This window comes from Nannospalax galili, unplaced genomic scaffold (assembly GCF_000622305.1).
Source record: "Nannospalax galili isolate Female #2095 unplaced genomic scaffold, S.galili_v1.0 scaffold538, whole genome shotgun sequence".
In the NCBI taxonomy this organism is placed as follows: Eukaryota; Metazoa; Chordata; class Mammalia; order Rodentia; family Spalacidae; genus Nannospalax; species Nannospalax galili.
The window spans coordinates 2,585,671-2,600,489 of NW_008343842.1; the positions used below are offsets into that span (position 1 = coordinate 2,585,671).

At 47.7% G+C, this 14,819-nt stretch overlaps 1 long non-coding RNA gene across 1 annotated transcript in view; it reads left to right on the forward strand.

Moving 5' to 3' along the window:
• The first annotated feature begins 2,734 nt into the window (after positions 1 to 2,734).
• Positions 2,735 to 14,819, forward strand: part of LOC115071537 — a 32,977-nt gene continuing 20,892 nt past the window's right edge. The window contains exons 1-2 of the long non-coding RNA XR_003850621.1: positions 2,735 to 2,809; positions 6,412 to 6,558. This is a non-coding gene — a long non-coding RNA (uncharacterized LOC115071537). The remainder of the gene's footprint in view (positions 2,810 to 6,411; positions 6,559 to 14,819) is intronic.

Sequence of the window (14,819 nt, forward strand, 5' to 3'; positions counted from 1 at the left end):
ATCCGCCACTGCGCCTCTGAGCTGCCGGGGGACGCCGGGCCCCGCCACACCCCACCGGGAATCCAGGCCGGAGCCTGGCGTCACTCCAGACAGCCGGAACCTCGGGCGCTGCAAGAGGGTGGGTCCTCCCCTCCTCCCGCACCTGGGCTGTGTGCTTGTCACGTACCCCCCAAGTGGAGGCACACATTAGAACAGCGCTTGGGATGAGCTCCCTGTTAGTCTGTCACTGAAGAACGCGATGCTGCTAACAAATCAGAAGGGTTAACATTAGAAAATAAAAACCTGGGGCTTGGTGAAGTGCCTTCATCAGCAAAGTACCTTGCCTGGCATGCTCCAAGCAGCCCTAAATTGGATCCTGAGCACCACCGAACTGGACTTTGTAATTACAGCACTTGGGAGGTGGAGGCAGGAGGATCAAGAGTTCAAGGTCATTGCCACTTTGCAAATTGTAGGCTAGCCTGGGATGCATAAGACTCTGTCTCAAATAAAAATAAATATCTAAGTAGGTAGGATAGTGAAAACCTGGAATCCCAGCACTTTCAAGCCTGAGGTAGGAAGAGTGTTATGGGATTCAAGACTAGCCTGGGCTATATAGGGAGCTCTTGTCTCAAAAAAAACAAAACACAGCAAAATCCATAAATAATGAAGAATGAGACTGTCTTTGCAAGTCCCATAAGCCCACTATTTCCAGAGCTCTTCCCTCAATAGACCACCTCTCCCAGAAGGCCCCTGAGGCACCCAGATACCTCAACAGAGCATCTTTGAGTCCAGGACCAACCTCCCACTCCCTGCCTCTCCCTCCCTCTCACCCCTTGTAGAAGTCAGTGCCTGACTGTTCCCCACGCAGCCCACAAACACTGCTGGGGAAACTAAAGCTCAGAGAGGCCCAGTGACCTGACCCAGACCACACAGCCAAGAAATGGCTAGGGCTGGAGTTTCAAGTCCTGCCCAGAGTCCAAAATAAGGAAAATGTTTAATACCCCTTAATTCCAGACAGTTCACTGAGATGCTAGAGGACAATTCTAGAAATATCTACTGATGCCATCAGCCTCCACCTACCTCCTTTACCCAACCACTTTTATTTGGGTTTGGTTTGGGTTTTTTGAGACAGGGTCTTGCTATATGTAGCCCAGGCTGGCCTAAAAATCAAAGCAATTCTCCAACCTCAGTCTCCCTCCTGAGAGCTGAGATTACAGGTCTGAGCCACCACACCCAGCTGTTTTGAGTTTTCTTCAAAGCAAGACCCCTAAGTCAACTGAGCGTGGTGGTACATGCCTGTTACCCTAGCACTTAAGAGGTGGAGACTCGGGGATCTGGAGCTCAAGGCCAGCCTGAGCTACATGAAACCCTGTCTCAAAAAACAAAAAGAGCCAGGGATGTAGCTCAGTTTATAATACTTACCTTGCATGCACCCAGCCCTGGGTTCAATCTCTAGCACAGTGTAAACTGTGTGTGGTGGCGCACACCTGTAATCCCAGCATTCTGGAGGTAGAGCCAGGAGGCTCAGTAATTCATGGATTATGCTACAAAGTAAATCTGAGGCTGGTCTGAGCTATGGGAGACTGTCTCAAAAACAAAAACACTCCTTACTCAAAAGTAACAATAAAAACAAACACAATAACAAAAATAGCTGAGAATGAAACTTATCTGAACAGAAATCTTAGTTGAAAAAAAAAAAAAAAAAGAATCCAGGCTTGGAGCGCCTATGATTTCTGACACATCTCAGGCTGTTGGGTGTCTGGAAATCTCTGCCCAGGCATGCCCAGTTTTCTTCCTCTAACACAGCTGACCTCAGGGAGGACAGGTCTTCTTCTCTACCGTGGGGGATGGGAGTCCGGGAAGGGTGTGAGGGGATACCCTCTCAGTCCCCCCTCAACAGTCTGGCTCTGGATCCAGGCTAGGACTAGAGCTGGGCCTCAGGACCACTCCCACTTCACCCCAGCTCCTGAGCTATCACCTCCCCGCATAGATTGGGCTGTCAAAGGCCAACAGAGGTCCTCCAACCGTCCAAATCCCCTTGGCCTTCAGGAGTTTCAAATAGATGTGACATTGTTTGTTTACTTTGAGGGAAAACAGTTTTAATGAAGGCTTGTAGTGAATTGCTGAACACCATGTACTCTTGAGCTCCCCTGTGAAATCCTTCCTTTGTCCTGTTGACGCTGAGATTGTTAGATTGTTGAAATAACTTCTGGCTTACCTCTAGCACCACAATAGTATTCAACAAATATTTATTAAACACTTACAAAGGAGCTAGGACTGTTTAGTCTTTTTTTTTTTTTAACAAGTGTTTGCCACCCTGCGCTTGAGTGTATAGTTAGATACACTGTTAGAAGGGGCACTTTAACCCCAAAGAGGGTGAAGGGCAAAGACACACACACACACACACACACACACACACACACACACACCGGACCTGACCCCTAACACCTGAAGACACACACTACAAGTCCCAGATTCCACACATGTCACAAGGGACCTGCAGTGGTACATCGTGCTGGGGGGTCCCCATCTATCTAGGGTTACTGTCTTCCTTCATGCTCCTCCTGGCCCCACAGCAGGTAGTTTCCTGTCATCCACTATATCCCCACCTCCCTGCATAAAGCAGCCCCCGCCTCTTCTATCCCAGGGTTGGACATGTCAGGACATGTTCCTGAGGGCCAGAAGGCCAGTCCCAACCCACCAGCGCCTGCTGCCAGGGCTTACTGCTGCTCCTGGAGAGAGGACAGCCAGGGACGGATGGAGGTTCAGCCTGGAGGGACATGCAGAGGGTGACAGAAAGGAAAAGTGGGACTCAAGCCTCAAGGAGGGGGTAAGAAAGGCTCCGTGGTAACTGCTAGAACTACCCTGGAAGGGAGAGGAAGTGTGGAGACAGTGTCACCACTTCTCAGAAAAGGACCGGGGAGTTCCAAACAGGGACATTCAGATTTCAGTAGAATTCACACAGAATCCCAAGAAGTGAGACCCTAGGGCAAAGGCAGAACAAAGTAATGACATTGCTAAGCACAAGGGTTGGGAACCCACCACAGCACATAAGAGAAACCTGAGGCCGAATTTGTGCTCCCCAGCCTCTCAAGTCAGTAAAGTGCTAGCTTTACAAACATGTGAACCTGAGTTCAATCCCCAGCACCCTAGACGAAAAAGCTGGGGGGCATAGTAACATGTTTTTGTTACCCCAGCACGGAGGAGGTGGGGACAGGTGGATCGTTGGATATCACTGGTCAGCTAGTTTAGCCTAATCATCCAAGCTCCAGGCCAATAAAAGATCCTGTCTCAAAAAAAAAAAAGGTGACAGAGCCTGGTGTGGTGGCGCACGCCTTTAATATCAGCACTAGGGAGGCAGAGGCAGATGGATCTCTGTGAGTTCAAGGTCAGCTTGGTCTACATAGCAAGTTCTAGGCCAGCTGGGGCTACAAGGAAACCCTGTCTCAAAAATACCAAAAAATTTTAAAAAATAAGGTGACGGGCCAGCAAGATGGCTCTGTGAGTAAAGGTACTTGTCACCAAGCCTGAGTTCAGTTTGCAGGACCTATGTGGTACAAGGAGAGAATTGATTCCTCTTGACTCCACATGCACTCTCTGGCACACATATGTCCACATACATACATATAACACATGTACACCTACATACACACCTCATGTGCACATGTACACACACATGCATATAAGTGGAATTTCTTTCTTTGGCATGAATTCTATTCTTCATTAAATAAGGTCATACAGGTAAAGTGTCTAGTCAGACACAGGTCTCCACAAACATTAGTTATCACTGGTATAGAAACACTCCCAGGAAAAGAACCCCGTGGAATCCAGTAAACACTTTAACCAGCGTGTATTCCAGAAAACACATCAGAGTGGAGACTGGTTTGAAAGAGGTTGGGGGTTAGGGACTTTTACAGCCCATACATTTATCAGGCTATAAAGGAAACCGGGTTAGGTAGAGAGGAGATGGGCTCTGATGGAGACAGGGGGCCCTGCAGAGACTCAGGTAGGCTTCAAGGAGCTCTGGAGCTGGGGTGGCCCTGCAGACTTCCCTGAGTGTAACAAGCAGGCTGGGCTTTCCCACTCTATCAGCTGTGTGGATGCAGCTTCCCCTGCAGCCAGGGGACCATGCCCTCAGGCAGACAACATCCTCCTCGGAGACCAGCCCTGAAACGGGACTCAGCTGTCAGCAAGGTGAGCCAGTCTCCTCGCAGCCTCCAGGGAGTGCAGGTGCCCGGGCCCTGGAGAAAGTCTGAGTGGTCTGTCCCAATCATTTAGGAAGCAGCGAAGGTCAAGAGTAAAGGGCTCTCTGTGGCATCCCACATATCATATGGAACATATCCTGGACTGAGGCTTCCTGACCCACTTCCCCCACCTCCACTCTCCACCTGTCGGACTGCTACTAACTCTTCATGACTCCCCTGCACACTCTTTGCTCCCAGGGCTCCTGAACAAGCCTGGCCCTAGGGCTCCACGGTTACTGCTGAGCTCTCAGAGCAAGCACAGAGGGAGGGATCTGTGTTTTATTCATCTTTGTACCCATGAAGCCCTGCAGCCTCCACCTGCAGCTCCTGAATATTTATGGAAGGCTAATTTGAGCCAGCACCCCAAAGCGAAGCTCTAAGGCTCCTGCCTCTGCACCTTCTTGTTCATTTATTCATTCAGCTACTCCCTCATTCATTCATTTATGAAAATAACACAATAGGCTATCATGGTCCAGACCACAAAGCAGAAGGTACTAACCTCTCAGTTGTTCTACCCTGGCTTCTCAGATTTCATGTGTAACTATTCAAAGCAGTTGTTGGGGGCTGGGGACATGGCTCAGCAGTTAACAGCACTAGCTGCTCTCGCAGAGGACCCAGGTTCAATTCCCAGCACCCACATGGTGGCTAACAACCATCTTTAACTCCAGTTTCAGATGATCTGACGCCCTCTTCTGGCCTATGCAGGTATCACACACGTGGTGCACTTACATTCAGGCAAAACACTCATACACATAAATTTTTTTTTGTCTTTTTGAAGCAGGGTCTCCCTGTAGCCACAGCTATCCTGGAACTCACTCTGTAGACCAGGCTGGCCTTGAACTCACAGAGATCCACCTGCCTCTGCCTCCCAAGTGCTGGGATTACAGGCGTGCACCACGACACCCCGCTATAAAATAAAATTTTTTAAATTAAATCAGTTGTATTCCATGTAGCCTAGACAGCAATGCTGCCCAGATTTTCTAAGGGTTCACCTACATCTTCCAGCTCTCTCCTGCCTCCGTTAGACAAGGCCATGTGACTGATTCCACCCAATGAAACAAGAACCTAAGAGGCATTTGTCTCCAGAGCTGAGGCACATGAGAATCCCCAGCCTTGTCCTCCATAGCTAGGATAAAGGAGTCCATGATTGCCACTAAACCCTGGTGGGGCCTCCACCAGCCTGGATCCCTGAGAGACCTATGGAGCATTGTGTCCTGTAAGTTCTGTGGGATGAAAAGCAAGGAACCTGCAGTTGAACGAAGTCCTTGAGACCTCCATGGGTATTACATGGTGCAGGTGCACTTACACACATGCAGGCAATATACACATAAAAAATTTTTATTAATTAAAAACAAATATTTTTAAAAAAGGAGCTGGGTGTGGTGGAAGCAGAAGCTGGGTTTGGTGGAAGCAGAGGCAGGCGGATCTCTGTGAGTTCAAGGCCAACCTGGTCTCCAGAGTGGTTTGAGGACCGCTGGGGCTACGGGGGGACCCTGTCTCAAAAAGCCCAAAAAAAAAAAAAAAGCAGGGCCAGGTATGGTGGCACATGCTTTGACACCAGCTCTCGGAAGGCAGAAGTAGATGGATCTTTATGAGACCTAAGCCAGCCTGGTGCATATAGCAACTTCTGGGCCAACCAGGACTACATAGTAAGACCCTATCTCAAAAAAAAAAAAAAAAACTTGTCAAAGTTATCCTCAGCTACATGTGGAGTTGGAAGCCACCCTGGGCTACATGAAACTTTGTCTCAACAAAACAAACATCTCCCAAGATACCTCTCCAGACCCTTTCTAGATGAACTCAAGGAAAGAATTTTGTCTTTCTTTCTTTCTTTCTTTCTTTCTTTCTTTTCTTTTCTTTTCTTTTCTTTTCTTTCCTTTTCTAACAAATTCCTTTTAAGCCCCTCCCAAAACAAACTGCAACATGCATCCATCAAAGTACTGAGGATACTTGGGCTTGGTGCCTCTGCCTGCACAGTGGGCCAGTGACCTCCGGAGTTCAGACCCATCACCTCTGCATCCCACCCAGGACAGGTGGGGCAGATAACAGTGGAACAAGACCCCATTTGCTGCTGGCTTGGACTGGGGTGACTCAGGCAGGGGTCAGAGCAAGTCCACTTCTGGGCTATGGCTCTATCCTTCCCCTACTCCCATCAGCTGCCTGCTCATCCCTGTCTTTTCTTCCCCAGGGTGCCTCTGGGGCCATCTGCTACCCAAACCACCCTGGAATGCAACAGCTGCAACCCTAAGCCTGACTGCTCGGTGCCTCCCCTGCAGCCGCAGAGCCAGGAGGGGATGTGATGCCCTCTGACCATACACTGTGGCCTCTCTTCCAGGTGAGTACCTTGGCAGCTCAGGCTGCCCTCTGACCATACACTGTGGCCTCTCTTCCAGGTGAGTACCTTGGCAGCTCAGGCCAGGACTCAGGAAAAACTTGGCAGAGGGCATGACTAGCTGCTGTAAAAAACAAACTGTGAAAGGTGACAAGGACATGCAAGGGTGGCCCATACTTCTAATCCCAGGCAGGAAGATCATGAGTTTGAGGCCAGCCTAGGCTACATAATAAGACTCTGTCTAAAACAAAGAGCCAGGTGTAATGGCACATGCCAGTAATCCTGACACTTGAGAGGCAGAGGCAGGAGGATTGCCACAAGTGTGAGTCCAGCTTGTTCTACAAATGAGACCACCACCAACAAAAAAAACAAAGTTAATAACTTTGCTATGATAAGAGAGAGGAGGGGGGAAGGGGAGGGCAAGAGGGAGGATATGAAAGAAAGGGGAGAGGGGAAAGAGAAATTATTTCACACATGCACTCATGCATGCACACACACACACACACACACACACACACACACACTCAAGGTGGCAAATAGCTGGCCTCCACGTGCTGATTCAGATCCAGGGCCTTCCCTATCCTCAAGGGCCTGGAGATCTCTTCCCCTTACTGGAGGGCTGGAGAAAGGTCTGAAGAGGGCATGTATACTTTGTCACACCTGGCACAAGAGAACTCCCTTCATCTACCACGTACCAATTCCGTAAGTGAGAACCTGACTGACTGGCCCCACCCAGCCTCACAGATCACTGTAGTCCCTGGGTGCAGACACAGATTAGTAGTGACATTTGACACAATATCTCCCCGAAATACAGACAACTTGCTTCTTATGGTCTGGAAGACTCTCATTATATCTCTCCCTTCAACTTCAGTTAACAAGGCAGATGGAATCTTTTCCTACCCCCCCGTCCCCTATCTTCTAGAAGAGGGTCTTTTCCTGCTGCGTCACCAGACAGGGCAGAAAGAACAGTGCCCCTGCAGTGTAAAGGGACCTGTGAGATGGGCACTTTCACATGTGGGATCTTCCATTTCCCCAAGAAACGAAACAGTGAGGTCTACAGGGTCCTCATTGGTTCCTGAAGAGGAAACAGAACAAAGAGACTGTGTGTGCTCCATGTCTCCTCACACAGCAGGACCCCACTTCCACCTTCTGGTAGACAGCCTTTTTTTTTTTTTCAGCTAGTTTAACATCAAAGTGTAAGAAGTCACTGAGCCCACATGCAGGAAAAATCCCTTAGTCCACAAATCCATCTGAAATCCCCCAGGGGACCAACATGAAGGATCACTAAGAAGAAAAATCCTTTACTGCCACTAATGCAGGTCCAGAGGCCCCTGGCATTTCTAACAGGGGGTGCATTATGCTAAGCCTGGATCTGGAGGGGTGGGGGGCTCACTGCCAAGTACCTCAAAATATATCTAATTTTCCTTTCTGAATTTCCACAGACTGGAAATGGCTCTATCTGTCCTTCTTCCCTCTAGCCCAATGATTCTGACCTGAGGCGGAGGCGGGGGCACTGCCTTTGGAAAAATACTCAGGTTGCCAGGTCTGGTGGCACAGACCTATGACCCAGGCCACCTGGGAATCTGAGGCAGGAATACTGAAAGTTCAAGGCATGCTAGAACTAGATGGTGAATTCAAGGCCAACCCGGGCAACTAAGTGAAACTCTCTCTCAAAATATAAAGTAAAAGACAAGTGCTGAGGATAGAACTCAGTGGTAAAGTACTTCCCTTGCATGCACAAGACCCTATGTTCAATCCACCCTACTAAAACAAAGAAAAAAGAGGGGCTGGAGAGATGACTCAGAGCTTAAGAGCACTGGCTGCTCTGGCAGAGGAACTGGGTTCAAATCCCAGCACCCACATGGCAACTAACAACCTTTTGTAACTCCAGTTCCAGGGGATTCAATGCCCTCTTCTGACTTCCTCGGGTTTTGTACAACACAAGTACACTTACACATGCAGGCAATACTCTCACACATAAAATAAAAATAAACAAGAAAATACTTAAAAAGAAAAAAGAAAAGGAAGCATACTGAGGGGCTGGGAAGTAGCGGTTTACCTTGCATGAATGCAGCCCTGGTTTTGATCTCCACCACCACATACACTGGATGTGTGGCATGAGCCTGTGATTCTAGCACTTGGGAGTAGAGCCAGGAAGATCCAGAGTTCAAGATCATCCTTGACCACATAACAAGTTCAAGGCTAGCCTGAGTTACATGAGACTTATCTCAAAAACAAATGCGCTGGCAAGATGGCCCATCAGATAAAGGTGCCTGGCACCAAACATGATGACCTGAGTTTGGTCCCCAGAACCCACATGGTGGAAGGACAGAACTGACTCCTGAAAGTCATCCTCTGACATCCACAAGGAAGAGAGCTGTGGCATATGTGCACAGGCACACACATACACACACACACACACACACACACAAATTAAATAAATAAATGTAATAAAGATCAACAAGTCAGGCTTGGTGGCGCACACCTTTAATTCTAGTACTCAGGAGGCAGAAACAGGCAGATCTCTGTGAGCTCAAGGACAGCCTGATCTGTGTGGCAAGATTCAGGCCAGCTGGAGATACAGAAATACCCTGTCTCCAAAATAATAATAATAACTAATAATAATAATAACAAACCTCAGGTCCTTTGTGAACACAAACTGTACGCAGGAGGAGAAGAAATGGGGACTGTGGTTGCTACTGGAGAGAGGAACAGGTCCTCCAAGCAGCCCAGCTCTGGGACCCCATTAGTCCAGTAGAGTTCTGCACTACCCATGCATCTTGTATGGAAAGTCTGCTTCTTCCTTATATTTTAAAATAGTTAATATTATTTTATTTTAAAATCACATTGTGTGTGCGTGTGTGTGCATGTGTGTGTGTGCGCGCACCATTCATGCCATGGTGCACATGTGGAGGTCAGAGAACAACTTGGGGACACTCCTTCCACCACGTAGGTTTGGAGGATTAAACTCAGGTCATCAGTCTTGGCACCAAGCTCTTTTGCCCACTGAGCCATCTCGCCAGCCCTTAATATCATTTTAGATAATAATTAACACAGTTAAAAACTATACTCCATGGCTAGGCGTATTGCTGCTTACCTATCATCCCAGCATGTGGGAGACAGAAACAGGAGGATCAGAAGTTCAAGGGTATCTGACTTCAAGGCAAGTTTGAGGCCAGCCTGGGCTACATGAGATGCTGTCTCAAAAAAAAATACAATTCAATGAGGGCAGGCCAGCCCCATGTGCAAGTGATATGAAAATAGCTTTTGTGATAGCAAGTCCCACCCTCCATCCTTAAGGCCTGGTTTAGTCTCTCAGGGCATGGGTCCCTTTCTTGCCTCTGAAGTTTGCACACCCTCCCACCTGGGGGAGAAAGGGAACTTGGAATAGATGCTGTCACTGTGGGAGGATGGGGGAAGGGAGGATGAGAACCTCCAGGAGAGGAGAGCAGGAGGCAAGCTTTGCTTTCTTGGTAGTCGGGGGGGGGGGGGGGGGGGGCGTGCATGCCCAGAAGCCGGACTGAGCCACCCTCTCCCAGGACTGAGCGTTGCCTCAGCACCACAGCCACAGCACTCTGCTGGCCTTGCCCGGGCTTGCCTTTGGTTGCATCATCTCCTGGCCTGCAGGACGAGTGAGCCACCCACTCACCACTGGAAAAACTAGCTAATTATATCACAGGAGACCCAGGGCAGGAACATGTGGATGGTTTCAGCTGACACAGCCTGCTTCCACTTGCCTTCTATGACTGCTCTTAATTTTTCATCATCATCATCATCATCAACAGCAACTCCCAGCCAGGCCCAGTGCTGCAGGACTGTAATTCTAGCACTCAGGGAGTTGCAGGCAGGAAGATCAGGAGTTCAAATCATCCGCAGCTACATAGGAACTTTGAGGCTAGCCTAGGCTACATGAGACCCTATCCCAGAAAAACAAAAACAAGGAGTTGGATTATAGCTCATCAGTAGAGTACTTGCCTAGGATACATGAAGCCCTGGGTTTATACAGTCAAGCACTGCATAAAGCAGGTGTGGTGGTGCACATCTGTAATCCTTGAACTACACAGCTATAGGAGGGAGGGCCAGGAACTCAAGGTTATCCTGGGTTATATACTAAATTTGAGGCTAGCCTAGGCTGCATGAGACCCCATGTCAAAAAAACAAACACTACCAACAATCAAACCAAACCAAACCAGAAACTACCAACCATGAAAATAATTGCCCTGGGATTGTAGGGCTTGCTCAAGAAGGAAGAGTTCTGGTACCTCAGCTGCTCTGAGAGCCAGCTTCCAGGTCTTTTAATTTAGGGACCTCAAACTATTAACATGACATCCCCAACTCCCCCTCAGAGCTATTAGCCAGAGCCACTCCAGGCCAACATGCACCAGTCAACAGGGTCAGGAAGACAAACACGGCTTTGACAGCATCAACAGCAACAGCCTGCTCCTTTCTTTTTCCAAAAATCTTTAAAATTCTATTTGTAGTATGGTCCAAAGTGCAGAGTTTTGTTTTTCCATAATTTCCTGTATTTATTTTTTGAGTCCATAATACATTCCCATGAGTCACAGTCAAAAAATGGAAAAGGATGTTGAAGAAAAGTCTCCTCAGACCCCAGACAGACCTCAGACAGACCCCAGACAGACCCCAGACAGACCCCAGTACTCCAGCCACCGTTTCCTTCCTAGAGGTAGTGGCTGGGAGCTCTGGTCTCCTTCCAGAGACAACCCCTCAGCAGATGGCTTGCAGAATCCAGAACTCTTCCATGTTAGATACAGCATTGTCTTTTAAAATTATTATTATACTTACTTATTGTATGTGTGTGTGAAGGCAGACATGCCATGTTCTACACATGTGCAGGTCAGAGAACAACTTGTGGGAGGGAGTCTCAGTTCTCTCCTTCCACTGTGTGCATCCCAGGGATCGAAACTCAGGTCGTCAGGCTTGACAGCAAGCACCTTTACCTGCTATCTCACCGGACCCAGCATGAGCTTCTTAACCCTCTTGCTAGTCTGTCTCTGGTGGCCAGTCATCCCAATCTCCCCTGGACTGTCCTAAGTACCATGTCCAGGGACATGTGATCCTTTGCAGTCCCAGGCAAACCAGGACAATTGTTCAGCTTAAGTCAGAGTATAATAGACTCACAGGAACAGCTGTAGATTTAAAAAAAAAAAAAAAAAAAAAAAAGTAAAAAACTTCAACGGAAAAAAACAAAAAATCTTCAATGGCTTATATCTTTCTACCCCGCTTTTGCTGTTGAATAAATTTGCTACAAATCAAAGAAATACTTGGGACTTCAGAGCTTTTTTGGATCATGAAATCATGGAGATTACAGAACTATTAGCAATAGGCCCACATTCTATTTTTTAAAGATTTATTTATTTTTATTTTATGTATGTGATTTTTGTCTGCATGTATATATGTGTACCACATGGGTAGATCCCCTGAAACTGGAGTTACAGATGGTTGTTAGCCACCATGTGGGTGCTGGACACCAAACCCTGGTCCTCTTCAAGAGCAGCCAGTGCTCTTACCCAGTGAGCCATCTCTCCAGATGACCCTCCAACCACATTCTCCCCTTCCTTCCTTCCTTTCTCCCTCCCTTCCTTCTCTCTCTCTCTGTACTAGTTTGTTTCTTCATTGCTGTGACAAAATAGTCTGATCAATACCAACTCAGGGAGGAAAGGGTTTATTCAGCTTACATCTCCCGGGTCATAGTGCATCAGGGAGCCCAAGGTAGGAACTCAGGGCAGGAACCTGGAGGCAGGAGCTGGAGCACAGGCCATGGAGGAACACTGCTTACTGGCTTGCTCCCCTGGCCCCTGCTCAGCCTGCTTTCTTATGCAACACAGGCCCACCTGCCCAGGGGTGGCACCACCCACATTGGGCTGGGCCCTCCCACAATCACTCAACAATAAAGAAGGTGCCCCATGGACATGGCCACAGGCCAGTCCAATGGAGACAATTCCCCAATTGAGGCTCCCTCAACCCAGGTGTGTCAAGTTGACACTAAAGCTATCCAGAACACTCTCTCTCTCTCTCTCTCTGTCTCTGTCTGTCTCTCTCTCTCTCTCTCTCTCTCTCTCTTTCTCTCATGGTGACAGGGATTGAATCCAGAGCCTTGTGCTTACTGTCAACACTTTTCCACTGAGCTGCATCCTGGAAACTTTTTGTTTGCTTTATTTTGAGATGGGATCTTGATGAACAGCCTAGGTTGACCTTGAACTTTCAATCCCCCACCTCAGTCTCCTACAAATCTAGAATTTTAAATATGCATCACCAACACCCAGCTACATGCATTATATTATTATTATTAATCATTTTGTGTGAGGGTATGTGTGTGCCATGGCATATGTGTGAAAGTCAGAGGAAAATCTGCAGAGTTGGTTCTTTCCTTCCACCATGTGTGTCCTGGGGATTGAACTCAGGTCCTCAGGCTTAGAGGCAAGCCCCTTTACCATCTGAGTCATCTCACTGACCCTACATGCATTCTTTCTAACATCTGATGGAAACACAGTGTTGGACACCTCATATTTTTAATTTACTTTATCTGAGAGCCATTACATATCTGGATGTAGAAAGTCTCTCCTTCCTTTTTACTGCTATGTAGTACTCCAGCATATGAATGAATACTTAGGTTGCCTGTAGTCTTTTGGTATTATAAACACACATAGTTGGAACCATGTGTGTTATCATATGCCTGCAATTCTAGCACTTAGGAGGCAGAGGCAGGAGGACTGTCACAAGTTCGAAGTTACCCTGGTCTACATATTGAGTTCCATGTCACCAGGGCTACATAGCAAGATTCTGCCTCAAAAACTACATGGAGGGCTGGAGAGAGGGTTAAAAGCACTGGATGCTCTTGCAAAGGACCCAGGTTCAGTTCCCAGCACCTATATAGCAGCTAATATCCCTCTGAAATTTCAATTCAGGGCAATCTCACGCCCTCTTCTGTCTTCTGTGGGTATTGCCTGACATGGGTGCCCTTACATGCAGGCAGTATAGTCATACACATCAAATAAAAATAATAAATAAAATATTAAAAACAAAACAGGGAGCTGGGTGTGGTGTTGCATGTCTTTAATTACAGCACTTAGGAGGCAGAGGCAGGGGAATCTCTGTAAGATCAAGGCCAGCCTGGTCTACATAGCAAGTTCTAGGCCATCTGGGGCTACAGGGAGACCCTGTCATGAAACAAAACAACAGGGGCTGGAGAGATGGCTGTACCATTAAGAGCACTGACTGTTCTTGTAGAGGACCTGGGTTCAGTTTCCAGTGCCCACATGACAGTTAACAATGATCCTCAACTCCAGTTTCAGGGGCTCTGATGCTCTCTTCTGACCTCTACAGGTATTGCATGCATGTGGTACATTTACATTCATGCAGGCAAAACACTCACACACATAAAATAAAAGTAAATAAATAAATAAAAAGTTTCCATAGCCTATGAACACAGTTTTAAAAAACAGAATCAAAAGAAAGAGAAGAGAGAGAGAGAGAGAGAGAAAGAGAGAGAGAGAGAGAGAGGAATACTGATTTATTTTAAAGCGCAGCCCTCCATGATTGTGGGATTGGCAAGTCCATAATTTGCAAGGCAAAGTAGAGGGCTGCAAAAACTCTAGTTGGAGTCTGTGTCGTGCTCTTGAATCTGAAGGCAGAGTTCCTTCCGCCTCTGGCAACACAGGCCTTTGAGGGATGGGGTAAAGCTCAACCCATGGGGGTGTCACTTGTCACAGTTTGAATGTGCAATGTGACCCACAGACTCATTTGTTGAACAGCTTTGTTCTAAGCCGATGGCACTATGTTAGGGAGATTGTGGATCCTTTAGGGGAGAGGGTCTGATTGGAGGAAGATCATCCTGGTCCCAACCTTTCCCTGATGCCTACTTCCAAACACATGGAGCACCCAGCCAACAAGGGCTGAGCCCCCTGAAAGTCTGAGCAAAAATACATCTAGTCCTCCTTTAAGTAGTTCTTGTTTAAAATGACTAACACTCAGGCTGGAGAGATGGCTTAGTGGTTAAGAGCACTGACTGCTCTTGGAGAGGACCCGGGTTTGATTCCCAGCACCCACATGGCAGCTAAGAACCATCCTTAACTCCAGTTCCAGGGGAATCGAAAGCCCTCTTCTGACCTCCACAGCATTGCATGGCACGGGTGCATCACATACATGCAGGCAATATACTCATAAATATAAAAATAAAAATAATAAAGCCGGCTCTGGTGGCGCACACCTTTAATCCCAGCACTCAGGAGGCAGAGGCAGGCAGA